The sequence below is a fragment of the Heterocephalus glaber genome, unplaced genomic scaffold (assembly GCF_053883595.1).
Source record: "Heterocephalus glaber isolate CG9 unplaced genomic scaffold, H.glaber_assembly_v1.0 deba00001429, whole genome shotgun sequence".
NCBI lineage: Eukaryota > Metazoa > Chordata > Mammalia > Rodentia > Bathyergidae > Heterocephalus > Heterocephalus glaber.
In genome coordinates, this window is record NW_028258294.1 from 24,387,014 (window position 1) to 24,407,262 (window position 20,249).

Below are 20,249 nucleotides of genomic sequence, written 5' to 3' on the forward strand. Positions count from 1 at the left end.
TGGATACAGGTAATTTCTTGGCTTGGAAATTCTTAGATTAACCAGGTAAATAAACTTTGACTGAATTCTTCATTTACATTTGCTTTGTTTTGAATTGGTGTGTTTTTTGTTCATGCTATTATTTTTATAACCTGGAAACTTTGATTTGATTGATAGAAATTAAATTGTAATGTAGTGTTTTGGTACTTCATAATTGTATGTTAAAAAATTTGAATAATCCAAATATAAATTCTTTGCCAAATAGTTATTGAAGCTGGAGGGTAGAGAAAGGGGTGAGATTATTTTTATATTTTTGAATATCAAAATGGTGTGCAATGGTGTAGAAGAGGAATTCTCAAATATTGGGGGGTGGTGCTCAGAAATGCTAGATACTCAAAAGATTATTTAGGCTACTGAAGAGCTGTTTTTTTTTTTTTTCTTGTACTGAGGATTGAACTCCGGTCCTTGCACTTGCGCAGCAGGCGGCGAAACCACTGAGCTAAATCCCTGGCCCGAGAGCTTTTGTTTTTGTGTGTTATACCTATTCATCTATTATAAATTAATACTGAGATCTTGAAAAATATTTATTAATTTAAAATAATAGCAAATACATTACATACTAAGATAAAACAGTTTTTAAGCGAACTATCACCATCTCCCAAAACAAAATAAATGCACCATTTTATATAGTTTTGAAAAATTTCTTTAACCACTTCAATTTTACAAATTTTGTTTTCTCTTTCAAATTCTATTATTTAAATACCGGATGACCAAAATTTGCATATTTTTGGTTAATTTTTATAAGATAATTTAACAGGAAACATAAAAATGACAATTTTATCAAATTTAATAATTTTTCTGTGTATGGTATATCTTTTTTTTGGTACCGGGGATTGAACTCAGGTCCTTGTGCTTGTGCAGCAGGTGGCAAAACCACTGAGCTAAATCTCCGGCCGTGTGTATGGTATATCTTAAAACATTCAATATCAACACAACGTTACAATCTGGATAGTAATATCTAGTTTCTTTCCGAATTCTTTTTGCATTATTGTCTTTCTTTGAACAACACGCTTTACACTGTCATATTAACCTTTCATTTTTTCTGTGGGTGGTATACTTTCTATAAAATGTCTATCCATTAAACTTAATAGAGAAGGTGTTAATGATGGATGTCTTGGTTGGCATTTTGCTATCCTGTATTTTTCAATTATTTGGTCTGTTACACCTATTCTAAATTGTAAATGATTTTTTGAACCCCTTTGTTTTTAATAAATAACAAATGAGTTCCATATTGTTTGGTTGAGAAGGTGCATAAATATTTTATAATAATTTTTTTTTCTTGCTTTTTTTGATTACAGGATAGCTTGTTAGATGATGGTCATCTGTGTTAACACCTGTAGAATTACACTAATCATTGACCATTATTGGAATTTTGTTTTGTTTTGTTTTATTTTGTTTGTTTTTTTCTTGGTCCTGAGGATCTAACTCAGGACCTTGTGCTTGTGAGACAGGCAGTGACACTACTGAGCTAAATCCCCGGCCCCACTATTGGAATTTTTAAAGTTTGGTTTCTTCTTTCAAGTTCTATCATTTCTGCAGTGTGAATAGTTAACAATAAGAGACATCGGGCTGGGGATTTAGCTCAGTGGTTTTGCTGCCTGCTGCGCAAGTGCAAGGACCCGAGTTCAATCCCCGGTACCAAAAAAAAAAAACCCCAAAAAACAAAAAAAAAACAATAAGAGACATCTATTTTGGTTTTCTATTTCATAACACAGACTTTTTCTCCGTGATATGCTAACATTTCTCCCTTTTCTAGCTTTTTCTTTTGCAGATCTTTTGGTACTTCCTTCCTGTTCAGTCTCAGTGTCCCAAATGTGTCCCTTTTATACTGTAAAAGATCACTGAGTTCTAGGGAAGTGTAAAATTATATCTAATGTACTTACAATAAGAGCTTTTATAGATTGTAGCACAAAATTATTTTTATTAAATTATTTTATTTATTATTAGTTTTTACTAGAAACAACCATCAAAGGTGAATACAAATTTCTAAATAAAAAAGTATAACAAATAGTTGATATATAACAAACAGAGGTATGAGTGTATCGAGTGCAAACAAGAATCAACTGGTTGAAGTACCTGCCCAAGTGAGGCTGGGGATAGTCGGTATGTAAACAAATGTACTTTCTGAGTGATGCTTGGGGTAAACTATTAGCTGGTTAATCTCTGGATGAATAAAATTGAAAACAGGTTCTAGTAATTTCTGAGTTTAATCTGTTGTAACATGTTTCTTTGAATGTTAAGCAAATCTGACTTTACACACATTGGTAGTTGGAAAGGGAGAAATGCTTTAATATTCATTTCAGTTAATTGCTCACATTATTTGATGATTGCTGTGGCTTGTATCTATCTAGTTGTTCGCCCAAAGCCTCATGCAGTCAAAGGTGGGGCTTTTCTGAGGTGGCTGGATCTAGGTTGTGTGATGCTGGGATTAAGTGTGTGATACTGGGATTAAGAGTGCCCCACCTTGGGTATGGTTGGCAACCGATCTAAAGGTATTTACCCTGAAAGGGATAAGTGGGAGAGGCAGGCTGATTGCTGCTGCTTCTGGTGTTTCACAGCTTGCTACTTCGCCTCTTTGCTGCCTTCTGCCTGCCCTGCTTTGCCATAGACTGTTTCTCCTCTGTGATGCCCCTCTGCCATGCTACCTTGGAGCCAACTGACTATGGACTGAAACCTATACAAATTGTGAGCTGAAGTAAACTTTCCTCCTTTAATTTTGGGTGTTGGATATTTTGTCTCAGCAATGAGAACAGTAACTAAAACAGTGGTACACCACAGCTCAACCAGTGGTCATTTCATGAAGATTAGTTGCAATGTAGGTTCTGAAACTGTGTCAGTTAATCTCCTTTCTTTGTTACAGTGAAATCCATGAATGTGCTGATACTGTGAACAAATCTTTTATTCATATTTTATTGTTTAACCCTTTGTTTTATTTGGAAAATATTTGTTTTCTTAGTTATGCAGATTTTCCAAATATTGACCTATTTCATTTTACAATATCAAAACCATTAATATAGCCTGCAGTCTCATTAGAAAAATCTGAAAGTATTGGGAAACTGTCCAGTGCATAGTAGATACAGATTTTTTTAAAAAATGTAATTTTCTTTTGAAAGATTGAATTTCAACATTGACAATAAATAATGTCAGTAACAGGTTCATTTTGTGCATTTTTGAGGAAATGTCTGCAAATATCCAAGGCTTAAAATCCATTGTCATTGCCTTCTAGTCAAAAACTACTGGGAACATACCTGTAGTGGAACAAATTGGTTGAATTACTTGTGTTGGAGAGTGAAAATGCACATCAGGAAGAACACCAGAGGCTCAGTAATAGTAATGTATTTCAGATCTTAGTTTCCTCCTGGAGTCTCATGTGTTCAGAGGTAGGTCTTTTGGAACATTGCATCACTGGGCGTTGTACTCAATGGGTTAATTCACTGATAGGTTCATAGTTGAATGTAGTGTTAGGAGGAAGAGCCTATTTGGAAGAGGCAGGTCACTGGGAGTGTGACCTGAAAGGCTGTATTCTTATCTCTGGCTCCTCCCTTCTCTCTCTGCCTCCTGGCCACTGTGGGCTGAGTAGTGTTGCCCTTCCTAGTTCGCTACCATGCCATTTCTGCCTTGGACCCAGCTAGCTATCTATGGACTGAACCCATTGATACTGTGAGGCAAAATAAACCTCTCCTCTTTAAGTTGTGGGTGTCAAGTATTTTTGTCCCAGCAATAGGAAAATAGACTAATACACAACATTGTAGGACTTGAACTTGTGATTCTGTGGAGGGTGAAAAGAAGGAGCTTTGCTCTTGATTAGATGCTGTGGTATAGTTGGAGTGGTTATCTTAATAAAACGCATACCTTTAGAAGGAATAAATGGAGACTAAAACTTGAATTGACAAATAACCCCCCAACCCCTGGGAATGAACCCAGGGCATTGAGTTACATCCCTGGCCCTTTTATTTTTGTATTTATTTTGAGAAGGTAGCAAAGTGACTATGTTGCCCAAGTTGGGACTCAATTTGTAGTCCTCCTGGCCCCACCTGCTAGAGTACTGGGATTACAGGCATGCGTCACTTTAACTGGGTAGACATCCTTCTTGTTAGCTAGGAAAGGAAGATTTTGGTCATTTTTATCATTCGTAGAATGTTGATGTCATTGTTTCTATTTTTGTCTTGATCTACCATGGTCAGTAGCCTTGTGTAATGTTATATTGTGTTTAACAGGAGAACATCAGGTTTACCTGTGAGAATCAGGTCTTAGCAACATCAAGGGTCTGCTAGACAGTACCAGTAGCTCTCAGAGCTACTTTTGTCTTTTCATGGTTATATGCTTGTCAGTTCTTGCAAGTGAAAATGGCACCCATACAAAAAAGAGTCTTGTTCAGTTTGCAACTCAATCTCACAAGTACCTTTCCTCATAATGACTATTATACTTTACTGTATGGCGGAAATAGTTTATACATGTTTGTCATTTGCTCACACAGTATTAAATATACTTCTGAATTGAATAACAGCTTTTCAAAATATGTCTGTGTTCTGATCTTATAATTTGTAAATCTTAATTGGAACAAAGGTGTTTACAGATGTAATTAGAGATCTTGAGATGAAGTGGTCATTTTGGATTATCCAGGTGGGCTCTAAATCTGATGGTAAGTGTTTGGTTGGGGAGAGACACAGAGGAGATGCAGAAATAGAAAAGAGGCCAAGGCAGTGTCATCATACAGGCAGAGATTGGAGTGATATGGCTATAAGTCAAGGAATGTCTGGAACCACAAAAGGTTGAAGAAGGGGGAGTAAATTCTTTGTTCCTCTGCAGCCATTGGAAGGACTGTAGCCTGCTTAGCAATTTGATTTTGGAGTTTGTCAGGATTCATATAATAAATGTTATAAAGAACTTCAGGACTTATATAATAATATCAAAAAGCCATAAAGTTTGTGCTAATTTGTTATAGCACCCTCAGAAAACTGATACATTTGTATTGAAGAGGTAAAATTTCATGAGATCAATTTTTATGGTTGATGAAAGGCATTTTTAATTGAAATTGGCATCTCTTATTGTAATGAGTACATGGAAATAAAGAATAGCTGACAAATACAGTTTTTTTGCTAGTCTAGATTTGTGCTAAGGTACCAGTGGTTCTATTTGCTTTCAGGTCATGAGTGAAAATGTCAATATGGTGAAATACTATGTCATTATTATTATGGATATAGTTTTGACATTTCAGACTTGAAAAGTTATTTTGGGCCTGTGGACCATAGTTTGAGAACCAGTGCTAATGGAACCTGACCTATTTGCAGAACCCTGATAAACTTTCTTCTTTGAAACTGTTTGTTGGGATACTGGATATAATAAATCTTATTTTTTTTTTCACTGCACAGTCCAAATGAAGTGTAGTAAAATTCCTTGTATGTGATTTTTATTGACTTAGAGCTTGTTACTAAAATGACCCTTATGATACTTCATAAATGACTAGGTGAGATGAAATCTCATTCAAGTGAGAGATATACAAGAGAGTAAAAAGAGCCTGTCAAATTTATGGTTTGATTTTCCCACAAAATTATGTCTAGAAGATTCATGGATGTTTTCTTTCCCTTCCATACATCCTATTGGGTATGCACATGGGATCCCCATGAACTTAGTTATTTAGTTGTTAGTCTTTTCCTAGAAACTGGTGATATCATTGCAAAATTACAGTTAAAGTTTTGGTTTCCGTAGATATTAAATTCATTAATATGTTTATTTATAGCCTAAGTAATGAGGACAAAATATGGTAAAGTTTTAGAGTTGCCTATAAAATGAATTTTAAACTCACTAATGTTTAAAAATTTATGTTCTCATTTAATTGTTTTGTGATATATCGGTGTGAAGGAGAGAAACTCAGTCCTGCAACTGTTAGACTTGGTCCTAAAGAAATATAAAAGATATTTTGCTTACATTTATTCAAATAGGAAGTAGTAGTTCTCAGAGACACAGGAAGAAGGCTGGACTGGGGGAGTTTCAGAGATGTAAAGCTGCACATATGAACACTTTAGTGCTTGAATAGAGTAAAGGCATTCCCAATGAAAACTCAAATCTGTTACTAAAATAATACTGTGTAGGCAATTAAGGAAAGTACTTAGTAGTATAATGATTTCCCCTAATCTGTGATTTCTTACATTGGAAATGACAGAGGTAAATAATCCCTAAGTTTGAATCATTTTTGTTATGGTATTATTCTACTAGTTATTGTTAATATCTTACTATCCCTTGCTTATAACTTAAACTTTATTACAGGTATATATGTACAGGAAAATATGGGCTCAGTACTAGTTGTGTCAGCCATCCACTTGGAAAATATTTCCCAAGGATAAGGAGAGACTGCTGAACTGGTGATAGTGGCAATGGTGGTGATACTAGATGAAATTAACTTGATACTAGGTGAAAACTAGAAATATAAATCAGGATTGATGTCTTGTTTCTAGTAGAAAGTACGGAGTAATTGATAGTGCATTCACAATTCAAAAAGTGGATAGATTTTGCCTTAGTTTGTCACACTTCGTGATGTAGGACTCATTTACCCACTGGCAGTGTGACTGGGCATTGCTCTGTGCAGGTATTTAATTTGCAGTTTTCTTCCCTGCTGATTTATGTACCATTGTTAATCCACTTAACACAATATACTACATACAGTATTTTGTTAACCTCTGTTGTTTACTGTTCTTTCTTTTGGTTCTTTGGGGGTTTATACTTAGATTATTTATTGTTATGTTTTAAAATTTATTCCTTGCTGGAGGAAGCAGAATAGAAATACTGAATCTTTTGGAAAGATATAACTAGAAATACCTGCTTTGATTTAGGCTTTGGCCTTGAATTATACCTAAGGTATTAACTTTTTCTTCAGTTCCTGAAACCTGTACCTGGTTATACTAGACAGTACTTGACATTTTTTCCCTCCAAACAAACATACATTTCTATTATTTTTCTTACACTATGTACTGTCAGTTTTCCTTGTTCAAGATAATTTTTGTGCCTTATTTGTATTACAGAAAATATAAAGATGTTAAATATGCCTTTTCATAGTGTTTCCTGGTACACTTTGAGGATGGATGTGGACATCCAGTCTCTCTCTTCTCCAGTGAAAATTACATATGGCTCACTGTTAAGAGAGCACTACTTCTATTGCTGGTATCTAATTTTGTAGAGCCAGAAAACATACCAGGTTATATCACTGGATGGCCAGAAACATAGAGCCTTTTGATAGTTATAACTTTTCTCATTGTCTGTACTTTTATTGAAAAGACTCAGTACCAGGTAGCTTTATGAGTGACAACATAGGAAAACATTTTCGAAACCTACTCAGAATTACACATTGACCATTTACATAGCTGGTATTGCCAAATGCATCCAATTTTGAAAGAAGTGAAATAGATGTGAAAGCTGTCTTTAGCTCATTAGTGAAATGAAGGAAGCATTGTGACTATGTGGGTGAGTTGTCACAGGAAATTAAATGGAAATGAAAAAGTTAAATGAAAAACTTAAATTGGTTTTGCTCTGCATAATGATTTACAGTTGTGACAGGTTATATTGGAAGATGAATCTGTGACAACTTTGACCTTCACAAGGAAACACAGTTCATTTGACAGTTGAGTGAATGTATAAATAGATAAATGAGTGAGATACTGTCTATTTAATTGAGTAATTGGTGAGCAGCTCACTGAAGAGTAGGGGAATTTATGCTAAATCTTGGTATCTGTGTCAAGTTATGAAAATTTAAGCATCTATTTGGTTAAGTGCAACATCTCAAAGCAGCGCCTACCTAATCCTGGTTTGTTCTTCTAGCAGGTGGTATCAAAGAATGTATTGACTCTCTCATTTCTCTCCCTAAATGCTATTTAAAATTTAAATATATACCTGTGACATCAAAAAATTATTGTGACCTCAAAATTACTCATGTGCTCTTTTTGTGTTGTCATTTTCTCAACATAGATCTGCATGTTTGTAGTTGTAAATAATTATAATTTTTTCAGTTTAAGGTATAATTTACATGTAATATAGATTTTAAGTAAGTTCACTTGTGCCCTGAAAAGAGAACTGAGAAGTTCTCTGTTTTAGAATTGCCAAATGGTGTTCCAAAGTGGTTGTACTAACACATTGGCAAGATACAACAGTTCTTTGCTCCGTTGTACTCTGTTATCAGTGTTTAAAATTTAGTCATGCTAGTGATGCCCTATTTTGTATTTAATTTGCATTTCCTGATGATTATTGTTAAACATATTTTTATGTGATTTTTGATTATTCCTATAGTATATTTTCCAAAATAATCTGGTTAAATCCATTTTCTCAGTGGTTTTTTGAAGTTGAAAAAATTTTAACTTGGGAGTCCGGTTTGTCATTTTAATATTGAAAGGGGGCGTGGGTAAGACTTTGTGTACCCAATGAAGACTTTATCTATACTAAGCTATTATTGAGATGGTATTCGTGATTATCTTATAGGAATGTTATAAAGAGTTTTTATAATCCATTGAAATGCATTTCTCATTTCAGAAAGTAGGATAGGGACCAAGATATATTTATTTTCATGTGGATTTTAAATTTTTATTGATCGTTAGACTGTCCTTTCCTGAATAAGTAACTTTGATGTCTGCCTAAGCTCAATTGTTCTGTTTTGCAGGTCCATTTTTGGACTTTATATTCTGCTGTTTGATCTGTATCCTTAATGCCAATAATATCACAAATTATCTTAACTGCAGTGGTTTTGTGGTGCCTTCTGGTAATGGGTAACATAAACCTTTCAACTTTATGTTTCCATTTGCCTATGTTAAAAATTTGAATTTTCATGTAAATTTTAGAATTTCTCACTTTACAAATCAGAATGAGGCAAATTGATGTCTTAATATTAACCTTTTCAGTTCACAAATATGTTGTATTTCTTCATTTGTTCCTTTAGAGTTCCAGTGTCTGACAGTAATGTTTTAGACTTTTCTGTTAGAGTTCTGTATTTCTTCCTGCTTTGATTTTTTAATGACATTTAACCATTTAAAAATCTTACTTTCGTTGTTGTTGCTCAACAAATAAACTTGGAATACAATTGATATTTGTTTTGATTTTGTATCCTGCAATGTATGTAAACTTACTTGTTAGGGTTTTATTTTGGTAGGCTCCTAGGACTTTCTATATAACGAATCGTATCATCTGGGAGTAACGACCATTTTACTTTTTCCATTTTGATCTGTATGCGTTTTATCCATTTTTCTTGCCTAATTGCAGTGGTTAGGACCTCTGGTATGATGCTGGACAGGAGTGGTGATGACAGACATTCTTGCCCTCTTTACAGTCATAGGGCAAAAGTATTTAACGTTTCATTATCAAGTATGTAGACATTTTTTTCTTTTAATTTCCATTTGCCTACTTAAGGGTCTTCTTAGGTCCACTTAAATATGTGGATGTGAAAGACTGGAGTTGCCATACTTGGCTTCCGGGCAGCGCAGGCATTCCTCTTCTGTGGGAATACTGTTGGATCCCATGGGCTAACTTTTGGCCCCTAGATGAAAATTCAACTGCAAGGAGACAAGATTCACATTGAGTAGGTGGGCTTAGGGGACATCCTGGCATAGAAGCTTCCCTTAGGAGGTCCCTTAGGAACCACCATCTCCTGTAAGAACTCTTTTCTAAGGTCCCACAAGGAACATGCCTCCCATTATAAGGGAACCTAAATTTAAAATTTGTATCAAACTATGAGTAGTTCTAGTCTAGATGTAGTCTACCAACCAGGGGTCATTTTTATTATAAATATAAAGATGTGGACATACAATTTTTATCATAAGACCAAGGAGATAGAGCTAGAAAACTAACCAGATTTCTTTTTAGTTACGTTATAATTTTTCATTAAATTGAGGAAGTTCTATTCCTATTTTGCTAAGTGCTTTCTTTTTTAAAGTATTAAAGAGCATAATTTAGTCAAGTGCTTTTTATATATTAAGATGATAGTTTTTCTTTTTTACTTGGTTCAGGTGATGAATTATATTAATCAATTTTGCGTCCCTGGGCTACACCCAATTTGCCCATTCTGTGCAATGCATTTTATCCATTTCTTGGTTTAATTTTACAAGACTTCATTAAGACTTTTTGTTCTTAAGTGATTCTGGTTGGTAGTTTTATAATGTCCTTGCATGTTTTGATTTCAGGGTTATGCTTGCCCCATTTAAATAATGAGATTTTTATTTTTTTGGTATGTGTGTAAGACAGTTGTTTTATCTTTAAATATTTCATAGAATTTACCAGTGAAGCCAGTGCTGCCTGAAGAAATTTTGTGTGAAAGTTTTGAATTATGAATTTAGTTTCTTTGATATATAGGGAATTTCGGTGATTTTTTTTTCTATTCTCTTATAGTGTTAGTTTTAGTCAATTTTGGTTTCTAGGTGTTTGTCCACTTAATCCTAAATTGCTGTAGGATAGTTTATATAATTTATTCTCTTGTCTTCAGATACATTGGTTCTTTTCTTGTTGTTTGGTTTTTGTTTGTTTTGAGATAGGGTCTCACTCCATAGTTCAGGCTGGCCTTGAACAAACCACATAGTCCAAGCTGTCCTCAAACTTATGGCGATCCTCCTACCTCAGCCTCCTGAGTGGTGGGATTACAGGTGTGCAGCATCATGCCTACCTTGGTGCTTTCTTTTTATTGCATCCAACTCCAAGTTCTTTTTGAAAAAAATGATCTTAAAATCTATGATTTCTATTTTACATTGATTTTATTTTTCTCATTATTCCAATATCTTTTGAAATACCCAACCCTTTCTTTTTCCTTATAGGCTCTTTCACATATTTGTTATAGAATATCCCTGTCTTTTTATTCCAGTGTCTGGGTCATTTGTGGATTTGTCTGTATTGATTTTTTTTTTCTTTTTGACTGTGAACTGTATTTTCCTATTTTTTCCATGTTTTATCTGATTTTGTTGTATATTTGTGATATATTTGATGCTGTATTGTAGAGATTGGATTTTACCTTCCTCTGAAGAGAGTTTTGCTCTCACAGGTAATTAAGTTACTGACAGACCATCGGAATTTGGACCCTTGGCACTTGCGAGGCAGGCAGCGGAACCACTGAGCTAAATCCCTGGCCCTTTATTTTTAATCTTATTAAGGTAGTTTTCATTTAGTTTCACCTTTTCTTTTGAGAAATACCCCTCAGTTCTGGAAACTTCTTGGCATTTCAATGGAAAGTCTAAGGTGTCTACAAAGCTCTTCTACTTTAGTGAGTTTCAAACTCCAAACTTAGTCTTTCTTTCACTGAGTAGCAGCTGACATTTCTTCTGAATTTTACCTTCCAAGTGTAGTTTCTGCCAGAGCTCCTTGAAGCTTTGCTACCTGCATGTACATTTTAGCTGCTGGCCAAGGATTTGAGAACTACAGTTGTTTGTGTCATTTTCTTTTGTAGTTCTTTCTGTTTTGAGATTTCTTGATTTCTAGGTTCTCTGCACCCATACTACATGTTCTGACTCCTCGAACTATTGGATAGTGGCTTTTTGCTGTAGTTAATGCTAACAGTCTATACTGGGTGGACTGGGAATCTCCTTATTGAAAAAGCCATTATAGGTGGGCCTGGTAATCCTGGGCACTTGTAAATATGACATTACTCTCATGATAATGTTTAGCAATTGACATTGAGATGGGGAAGATTATCTTGGTGGCCCTAACTACTCACAGGAGAAACTTGAAAATCAGAGGAGTTTTTCTGGCTGATGAAAAAAAAAAACCCTGCAATTTGAAGCACAAGGAGTAATAGACAAACCATTCCTGTCTTACTGTTGGAGACAACATGAGAAGGAGGCCCAAACAAAATGAGAGAAGTCTCTGGCTGGCAGCCAGCAAGGGAACAGAGCCTTCATTCTACAACCACAAGGAATGAAATTTCGCTAATAACCTAATGGAGCTTGGAAATGAATTTTTCTCCAGAGCTTCTAGATAAGGGCTTTACCCTGCTGACATCTTGATTTCAGACTTCTGATAACCTGAGCAGAGCACTTTGCTATCTTGTGCCAGATTTCTAATGCAAGTGTGAGCTAATAAGTGGTTATTTTAAGTGGCTAGGTTTTATGGTCATTTATTATGCAGCAAAAGAAAACTAATACAACAGGGATTTCATGCAGCATGATTTCCTTCTTTCCTGAGACTCTCCTTTTGTTTCTGTTTGATTTTCTTTACTGGGTAGTCCTTCACATAATTGTTTTATATATTTCATATTGTTTGTAATTTTGTGATCTGTGAGAGTGTTGGTCTCATACAAACTATTCTGCCATAACTGAATCTAGAACTTAGCAGTCTGTGAATTCCTTTTTTCACTTTAAAATTATTTATATGGACTTCATATTAGTTGTATAACATTTCAGTATGTTAGAGTACTTACTCTTCTAAAGTTAACTATTTCTGATTTCTTTTTCCATTTAGTTTATTGGTTCATTTTAGGTATACAATACCATTGCATTTATCATTGGGGTCTTGCACCTTTACATGATGTATCTTGGTTCTTATTTTTTTTCCCCATTCCCCTGCCCTCCCTTCACCCTCTCCACCCTTCCCTGTTTATAAAGACTTTGTTTCCATGCTTTTCCTTTTCTCATATTTTTTCTTTTCCCTTCTTTCCTTTCCCCTACCCCTTCCACTTCCCCTACTCCTTTAGACATTTTCTTCCATTAAGTCTAGAATATTTCTGATTTTTTTGCTGTAAAAATTCCTTTGAGAGTGTACCTTTCAGTTCTTTTGATTTATTACTTCGGACAAATTTGGAGTAGAATTCCTGGGCGAAAGGGAATAGAGGAAATAACAAAGCCTTTGGAGTAAGCCACAAGGAGTTCACCTTCTGGTAGGGCAGTTAGAAGATGTGAGAGACTAGCAAATTAAGCTAATTTAGCCTAACTTCTCTCTTCTGTGAAGGAGAAGAAAATTTTCCTCATGATTATTTAAGGATGAACTTATACTGTTTATAGAAAACATTTTCAAAGAAATGGACATTTAATAGAAAATGAGGAGATGAAGATAATAGCCAGGCTATTGATGTGTTTTGCCACCTTGCTTTCCCAAAGCAAAATGACATTTTACACTTGGATCACTTTCTTTAAATAGATCTTGTCTATAAATAATGAAAAAGAGACAATAACGAATAGCAGAGCACAAGATATGTTGCCTAAAGTTATAGGTGAAAGAACAGAGTTTAGCATTTACGTATTAGATGCTGAGTCAGGGCTTCAAATGATAAAATTACCCTATTCTCTTGAGTTTGTGCATAAAAAGGAAATACTTGGGAGGTGACTTACAGAGATGACTTTTGGATTCTCTACCCTTCTGCTTCTGTAAAAATCTAATGTCTGTTTAAGCTATTGAATATACTTCTCTGGTTTGGATTATTCAAAAGACAACTATATTAAGAACAGTTTTAAAAACTCAACTGGAGCTCTTCATCAGTAAAAATTGGATTTGTAATTTTCCTAGTTTACCACATCTTCCATAGATAAACTTGTGTCTGTGTGTCCCAAAGGATGTTATTATATTATAACACATTGAAATAACATATTCTGAGTATTCTACTCAAGCACTTTATTAATGTAGATACTTGGGTTATATTGTTGCAAAATGTTTCTATTGACAACTTGCTCTTTTTGGTCTGTTTTGTTTTGGATGGGGTAATAAGGTATTTAATTTGTATAAGCTTATTAAATGAAATTCTCAAGAGGAAGGAAAATTTTAAATGCACCTTAAAATATTGCAATGACTGATCCAGTTACACATACCTTTATTTAGTGGAATTGGATTGAATGAAAAAACTATAGATTCATAACATTGTGATTCATATCAAAGTATTCATAATACTGAACTGGATGAAGGGATTAGCTTCATTCCTATTGACTGCTTCCTTTCTCTTTTTTTTAATCCTCGGAGGGTAAAAGAAGAAAGTGATTTTTATTTTGCTTTTCAAAATGACTCTACTAACATAGTTGAAACAGCCTTCCTTTAAAAGGGAAACAAAGAGCTCAAAATTTAGTTATCAGAGTTTCTTAAAGTGTAAAGTTGAAAACCAAGGAATTATCCCTCCTCCCATTGTTTCCTCCCTGCTCCTTGAATAAATAATTTACAGTCAGTGGTCAACCCCCCTCCTCACCCTCCTAAATGAGATTAGCAAGAAATTATGAGTGGGACAAATGAATTGTGTTTTTAATTTCTCTTTAAAAGCATTCAGAAATTGCTTCTCTAATACAAGTAATGGACTGTTGGGAGCTGAGAGTACAGCCATCACAAGAGATTATTTTCGGACAGTCCTCTGGGACCCCCACAAAAACTTCATCTTCTCTTTGGGAAGGCCTCTTCAAATTCAAGTAGAGCAGAACATGGACTTCTTTTGTTTAAAGCCTTGCAGCTTTAGGGCAATTAATTTCTGATAAGTTGAGGTAATGACTTTGGTATGTGAGATTATATGTATGGTACAGGTAGGGGCCTCAGTTTAGAAACCACTTCTTTGCTTAGGTTTCTGCTAAGAATTGCAGTTCTCAAGGGTAGTTCTGCAGAGCATTTTCATACTGTATTTGAATTTAAGTGTAGAGGACCCTATGTTCTTCAAAGAAAGCACAAGCTTCCATTTCTTATGTCAGTGTATTCAGCAGCTGTTTTTCAGTGTCTTCTAGATAAATCTAGATCATTAATTTTTCTCACCTGCAATTAAATTCTAGTCAGACTATTTCTAAATCACTTCAGACTCTTTGATTTCATTTCTTTAGGATCCCTTTCTGCTTGCTTTTGTTAAATGTACTCCCTACTCCTCTCAAGGCCCCAGTCCTCAATACTGGGGATTGAACTTGGGGCTTTCACATTGAACTACATCCAACCCTTCTACTTTTTTTTTTTTTTAAATTTTGAGACAAGGCCTTGGTAAGTCTCCACATTACTCAATCTGGGCTCAAACTTGCAAACCTCATGTCTTAGCCTCCTAGCGTTTGTTATGATTACAAGGCATAGTCCCCTCATGAGGCATCACTACATCTTAATTTGTTGTAGTGTACATAGACCATTCTTCATGTACCATGGTATTCTTATAACTGCTGTTTTAAAATTTTTGTTTGTATAATACTTTTATCAAGGAAGTTAATTTAGTCATTGCTGTGGAGAGAACTGAGTATTCTTTTCTCATAGATATTATCACTAAAGTTATAAATATGTTACTGTTCCTTTATAGTGACCCTGTTCTCAGTGTCTACTGAATTACCAGCCAATAGTAAGCGTTGATTAGATGTTCCTGGGACATTCGGAGAATGAGGAGGATGGGCACAAGGCTCTTTGGAATAAAAAGAGAATCCCAACAAAAGGGAGGGTGTGAGAAAAAAGCCAAAGATAATATGTCATGAGGAAAGAATAGTCAATGGTATCAAATTATGCTCAAAAGGCAAATGTCCTGAGATCATCTCTTCCTCCAGGGCTCACTTCCATGGCCTGAATTTAGGTCATTCCTCTATTTTTCATGTATATAGACTGGCTGAAATATCCATGATCCCAATTCTTGTAAACATTTAAAACTCAAATTACTAATCACTTGACTAAAACCATTTTCTAGTGCCTAGCTATTGTGCTTTCTCTATCATGTGTAGATACTGGTCATGGAATTATTCCATTATTAGAGTTGTTTCTGTAGTACTGGCTTCTTAGCAGACATCACTTGAAGATCACTTCACATCACTTGGAGACATCACTTGAGTAGGAGGATCACTTCGGCCCATGGGTTTGAGCCCAGCCTGAGCACTGTAGTAAGATCCCATCTCAGTGAAAGAATGAATGAATGAATGTGAGACTAGAGGTGTAGCTCCATGCAGGGTAGAACAAATACTTAGTCGGGGCTTGATCTTAAAAAAAAAAAAAGCTATTTCTCTCATCGGAAAGGGAGCTTTTTAGAGACTGTTTAATCACCTTTATATATCAAATGTTAGTATACAGTTTGGTTTTAAAGGAAGCTAAAAAATCAACAAGAAAGAAATACAGACTTGGAGGAAGTTATTAGTTTTAGGATAGCGGCAGCGGCAACCTGTGGCGCTGGGCCCGGGAGTCCTGGGTGTGTGGCGGCGGCGGCCGATAGGAGCAATGCCACCAGCTTCCAGAGGAAGGGTCTCAGAGCCTGCAGTGCCGACGGCAGAGGCCCTCATCTGGTGTCCATTGCGGGCACGCGGCCGTCGGTGTGGAATGGATAGCTGCTGGTATCCATCCGGCTCCCGGCCCTGTACCAGCTCTTAGGTCGGTTCAGACAGAGATCTGGGTCTACAGACGGAGGGGAGCGGCCTGGTCCGTGTCCATGTATTTCCCCTCCTAGGAGAGGTGGGCGGAGGTGGTGTGGGAAGAAGGGCGGCCGCGTGTGCTGCTCCCGCTCTGCATCAGCCTCACTGCAGTCACGGGTCCCACTTCACCCTCCGCGCTTCCTAGTGGGAGGTAACTACTAAGCAGGCAGAGGGCCTGCCTTTCCCTAGGATTCCCGCTGGTCTCCTAGTCCACCTCCTATCAGCCCCAGGCAGCTCACGGCTGGGCCAACCTACAAGTTTTTATCATTGGCAAGAAAGGCATCGTTAAAAAGGCTGGAAAAAAGCATTTTGCCCCTTCCATTGCCGTGCTGTTTAACTTCTGAGATTTTAAAACAAACCATGTTGGCTCAAGGAGTGTGGGTGTATTGAGGAAAATTACTAGTTGAAGCCTGACCTGGGTAGTTAGTCAGTCAACCCCATCGCGTATATGTGTGCGTGCGTGTGTTTGATATTTTTTTCCATGTACAGTCTGCTTCCTGGAGTTCATCGCTGCTACTTGCCAAATGACAAGTTTAAATTTAATCCATACTGTAATGAGAAAAAGAAACCCAGTTCTTAGGCTGTCTCTGGAATTTTTCATGAGATGCTTATTGAAAAATATGCTTGTTACCTCTCTGTTCTATTGAAAGGCTGATCAGATTAGATCTGTTAAATCCAGTACACGTTCATAATATATTACCAGTGCCATTGCTTGTTCTTGTACTTCACTTGACATTTCTTACCATAATCCACCCCTCTCCCCAGCTTTTCAAATAGGCTTAGTACAGAGGAGAGTAGTAAGACAAGCAGCCTTCTAGAGAGAGAGTATGGCTCCTTAATTCTGTTATTTCATATCCTAACTGGATCCTGATTCTGCATAAATTTAGGTATTTTCATATAATTTTTTTCAAGTTTGATATCCTCCTGAGTTGCATGGTACTAAAAACAGATATAATTCAAAATATATAGTTAACAAATATTCATTTCACTTTTTTACCTTTGTGAGCCTTGCTTGGTATATTTTATTTTGTTTATTTTGAGGTAGCATCTCAGTTTCCCAGGCTAGCCTCAAACTAGCAGTCTTTGGGGTTTAGCCTCTCAGATTATGAAATGCCATCATGCCAGTCTATCTTTTGTAATTCAATGGGGATATGTAACTTCATTCTCTTTGATACTGAGACTCTCCAAACAAAAAGGCCGTATTTTTGGTATTATGTCTTCATTCTTCATTAAAATGAAAAACTGCTTAGCACAATTCCTGACATTTAGGAGGTTCTTAGTAAGTTCTTGTTCAAAGAAAAATGGTGGGTAGAAAAGTTGATGAAACTTGTAGGCTGGAGGTAGAGGTTTAAGCTGTACAAACAGATTCAGAAATTAAGTGATATGACAGTCCCTAAACTTGTAACCATGTAGGCTGCTCTTTAGGGTTCAGATTTATGCCTTCTGAACTATATTACAGCTTTATCAAAATTTTGACAACTGTTTTCAGAGAATTTTGACCATTTATTGAACCTAAATTTATGATTTAACTCTAGTCTTTTCAAGCATTCACCAGAGAGAACTTGAAACACCTTCCACATGTATTTCTAGAGATATAAACTTGAAAAATAATGTTTAAACCTTCCAGTTTTGCTTGGGGAGTGGAACACTCTATTATTTGACTGTAGCAAGCTTATGCTAAAAACCAGTATTCATTAACATAATTGAACCAGTGTTGTTCAATACTTTGAAATATATTTTGCATGTATGCAATTAATTATCAAAGTACACAGAATTTGAAGGAGTTGTTATAATAGCAGTTACTACATTTGGAATAATAAATATGTCCAAAACTATTTCAGTTGTTGTAAACATCTTAATGATGAACCTTAATAGCTAATGGTGGATCAAACATATTTAAAAAGAATTATGTCTGTACAGAACATAGACCACAAACTTACTCCATTGTCTTATTTTCTAAATAATGCAGTATAACTATTTTCAAAGCATCTGCACTATATTAGTTATTTTAAGTAATGTAGAAATGGTATAAAGGATATGTGAGGATGAACATAGGATATGTGCAAATACATCATTTTATAGAAGGGACTTTTGAGCAGCCTCAGAATTTGGTTGTTTAAAGGGGTCCTAAAACTAGTCCCCAATGCGTACTAAGAGACTGTTGTATTTAAAATTCATGAGCAGGACAAAGAAGAGCATATCATCTGTTTATTTTGTTCAATTTTGGTTTTTGAGAATGGTTTTATTTCAAATTAATTTTATAGGTATAGCTAGCAGATAGCTCTTACAACACTGGTAAAAGATGTTATTACACGATGGTACTTTACTGCATCATTTAGTTTCAAAGAATCTCTAGCTATTTGGAGAGGCAGTTGGGTATACACATGCCTATCTATCCACATATTCAATACATTAGATACATTTTACTGTCTGTGACAGATATTTTCATATGCAGTAAAAAGATAATTCATGGCTGGCTCATATAAAATTGGTTTGCCCTTCATCAACAAAATGACTGAAGCCTGCTTCTTGTTCATAAAATCAAACTTTTATTATCTTTTATTTTGCTCTTTAATTTCCTCATATTTTAGATTTCTCATAGTAGAGAAATCGTATAATATTTAAGCTTGTGTGTCTAATTCACTTAACTTTATTGTACAGGGCACATTCATTTTCCTAAAGATGACTCGTTTATCCTTCTTTACTCCACTGTGTATGAATACCACATTTTATTAATCCATTCATCTGTTGATGGACAGATAGGTTGCTTCTGAGATTTAGCTATTATGAATTGTGCTGATGTAAACATGGCTATGCATGTGTCACTGTAATATAATGTATTTAACTCTTTCGGGAAGATACCTAGAAGGGAAATAGCTGGATCAAATGGAATTTCTAGTTTTAGGTTTTTGAAGAATCTGCGTATTGATTTTCACAGTGACTATATGAGTTTACAACAGTGTTAGAGGGTTCTTTTTTCCTTATAGCCTCAATCAGCAATTATTATTTGATTTCTTGATGATATTTTTTAAAAATTGATTTTATTGGTACATTTTAGGTATATAATACAATGACATTCATCTTTGGAAATTTGTGCCTTTACATAATCTGTTTTGGTTCTTATTTTCTTCCCTATTCCCCTGGCCTCCCTCCAACTCCTCCACCCCTCCCTATTTACAAAGAAAGAAGAGAGACAGAGAGAGAGAGAGAGAGAGAGAGAGAGAGAGAGAGAGAGAAAGGAAGAGAGGGAGGGAGAGAGAGATTAGAATGAGAGCTATATCCTCAAAAGGCACACTCCCAGTGACCTACTCTAATCAGGCCTGAATATTCTAAAAGCACATTCAGCTATTCACTCATTAATGGATTAATCTACAGATGAGTTTAGCATCCTCATGATCCAATCATCCTTTCTTGTGGTTTATATCAGAGGTTTAGAAGATGATTGGATCATGGGGATGGTAAACTCATCATTGGATTTATTCATAGTGAATTTAGTAGATACATGTATTGTTAGGAGGTGGGGTTTAGTTGGCAGTGGGTCACTGGAGGAATGACCTGGAAGGGTGTATTCCTGTCCTCAGCTTCTCCCTTCTTTCTGCTTCTGGGTTGCCATGGTATTGATAGCTTTCCTCTGCTAAGCCCTTCTACCATGCTGTTTCTGCCTTGGAGGCAGCTGACTGTGGACTGAACTTTCTGGAAATTATGAAACAAATAAACCTCTTCTTTAAGTTGTAGGTTTTGCATATTTTGTAATGGGGAAGAGTCTGATATAGAAAATTGGTAATAGGAATGGGGTCATTGCTGTAACTGTACCTGACTATGTGGTACAGAAGCCTTTGGCACTGGTTTGTGGTAGGAATTTGGAAAGATTTGGAGATGCCAGCCAGAGAAGCCTTAGAGTGCTATACACAGAGTAAGCAGAAATTGATT

At 35.7% G+C, this 20,249-nt stretch overlaps 1 protein-coding gene and 1 pseudogene across 1 annotated transcript in view; both read left to right on the forward strand.

The window, feature by feature from the left end:
- Positions 1 to 20,249, forward strand: part of Ddx10 (DEAD-box helicase 10) — a 359,979-nt gene that overhangs the window by 109,675 nt on the left and 230,055 nt on the right. The window lies entirely within an intron of this gene.
- The window catches only part of LOC106010389 (lysine-specific demethylase 5A-like), a 90,817-nt pseudogene that overhangs the window by 21,570 nt on the left and 48,998 nt on the right, over positions 1 to 20,249 (forward strand).